At 37.5% G+C, this 2,535-nt stretch overlaps 1 pseudogene; it reads left to right on the forward strand.

The window, feature by feature from the left end:
• The first annotated feature begins 477 nt into the window (after positions 1–477).
• Positions 478–2,535, forward strand: part of LOC112502436 — an 8,926-nt pseudogene continuing 6,868 nt past the window's right edge.

A 2,535-nucleotide genomic window follows, 5' to 3' on the forward strand; every position in this document is an offset into this window, starting at 1 on the left:
CATAGGAGCGATTTCAATCGCTTAGGGGTGAGTCATAATCTAGTATCGACAACCCTCTCCCTGATGAGGCATCTCTTTGGGAGCAAAGTGTCGGAGGACGGAGGAAAGGCCGAATATTTGGTTTCGGGACCACCCAGGACCCCACTTATGCTATGACGGGTAGATGTAGCAGTAGCGGGTCATCAAACGAGTCAAGAGCGGAGGTACGTTGGTTATATTGTTATAAACTTTCTCTTTACTAAAATTGCGAACAAATTACTGATTTCGAAGAATATTGAATATTTACAGGTAACGAAGTTGAGAGATAAGTTGTCAAGGGTAGAAGAGGAACTCGAGACCGAACGGAAAAATAKGGCAGATTTGGAGGCCAGACAAGCTGCCTCGGCAGCTGAACAGGACAGACAAGCTGCTGCATTAGCCGAACAGACTGCTGCATTAGCCCAATAGGTCGAATTATCGGAGCATTTTGCTGCGTTTATGCGGCAATTAGGATACGTTTTCCCACCTCCCCCAGATCCCGATAGTTAGGTTGTATGTATTCGAAGATTAAATTGTATGAATTGAATATTTTAAATTGTATGAATCCATATTTTAAATCGTATGAATTGGTTACTTTTGTTCACAGATTTGGTTTGTTATATATTATTATTTTCAGGTTTTTTAAAAATAAATAAAGGATTTATGTATTTTTAAAAAATTTATTTTTTAATTTTTTAAAAATTAGCGACGGATTAGCGAGGGAAAATCCGTCGCTGAAAGTGCTTGAATTTCCCTCGCAAATCCGTCGCTGAAAGTTCCCTCGCAAATCCGTCGCTGAAAGTTCCCTCACAAATCTGTCGCTGAAAGTTCCTTCACAAATCCGTCGCTGAAAGTTCCCTCGCAAATCCGTTGCTGAAAGTTTCCTCGCAAATCCGTCGCTGAAAGTTCCCTCGCAAATCCATCGCTGAAAGTTCCCTCGCAAATCCGTCGCTGATCCGTCGCTAAATACGTCCCTCGCTGATCCGTCGCTGAAAGTGTCCGTCGCAAATCCGTCGCTGATTTCCCTCGCAAATCCGTCGCTGAAAGTGTCCGTCGCAAATCCGTCGCTGATTTCCGTCGCTGATCCGTTGCTGATAGCATTACCTACGACTGTTTGACCGACGGAGTATCAGCGACGGATCAGCGAGGGAATTTTCCCTCGCTGATACCCAACATTTTTGTAGTGACAGTGTAAAACCAACTTTTATAATTGTTCGTATTCGAACAGTTATTCAAGTAGTCCTAAATCTAATGTTTCTAAGAATTATTCTCGTTCTAATCAGTATTATCAAGGGTATGTCATTGGATCACCAAATTACTCTTCAAAGGTTAAAAGCATTTGGGTTAATAAGTCTGAATCTGTTTTATCTCATACACCTGTTGTTACTAACAATCTTCCTTGCCTTGTGAGATCCACTAATGATCTGATCAATCTTAGCAAGAGAATGATTATGTGCTCAACATGCAGAACCAATAATTTTGTCAATAACAAAAGGTTCAACAGGTGCCATGGAGATAACAGTTATCAGAACAACTGGAAACAAGAATGATTATAATAATTGGCATGAATCATATTATGTATATAATCATCTTGTTAATAGTGCTGAAAAGAAAATATCTTATAGAAATAAATGGTTTGGAAATTACAACATACCCCAACCCGATACTAACAAAATAGGACCCAAGTTCGTTTGGGTACCAAAATCTACTTAATCTGGTTTTGCAAGTGTGTCCATTTTGTGCTGATTAGAATATCATTTCAGTGATACACCATTGCAGGGGGAGTTGTAATTTATTCCAAACGAGGCTTCTGAACATTTCAGTTCAGAACCCGTGCTTTACCGAGTGTGGTTTCTAAACACTCAGTTTAGAACCCGTGCTTTACCGAGTGTGGTTTCTAATCACTCAGTTTAGAACCCGTGCTTAAAATGTTTCAATTTTTTTTATTCTTTTGAGCTTAACTGAATCATTAGTTAAATCTGTTTTCTAAGGGGAGTCTCTAGAATTTTTGAATAAATGTTTTCGAAAATGGAAATATTTTCTGAAACGAGTACATTTTCTGAACAGGTATTTCCTAAGATTTTACTTGCATAATTTCTCGTCATACATAATTCTAATACCTGTTTCAGCTATTCTTCAAACTGTTATTATCACGTCTCTTATATRAAAATCTTTTTCGGTGATAATACACTCGTTTGTATTCAATTTTGTTTTCTGATATTTTTTACATTGATACATATTCATTCATTTTTTTAAATATCAGAATCTGTAAACTTGTTCTTACAGATCTTCATTCATTTCTCTCACATACCGAATAATCGAATTGTTGTCGCATCATTCTTTCGTTAATTGTGCTTAAAGCCAAAAATTTTGATCAATTTTTTATCTGATCATTGTGCTTTAAAGAAATAATATTTTGATCAACCATTGTGATCAAATGTGCATAACGCTAAATTTTAGGAGGGACTGAGTGCTTATCAGAAATACCTCTATGGAATGTCAAAACCGACAGACCTA

The sequence above is a fragment of the Cynara cardunculus genome, unplaced genomic scaffold, assembly GCF_001531365.2.
Source record: "Cynara cardunculus var. scolymus isolate 2C unplaced genomic scaffold, CcrdV1 Un_Scaffold_1420, whole genome shotgun sequence".
In the NCBI taxonomy this organism is placed as follows: Eukaryota; Viridiplantae; Streptophyta; class Magnoliopsida; order Asterales; family Asteraceae; genus Cynara; species Cynara cardunculus.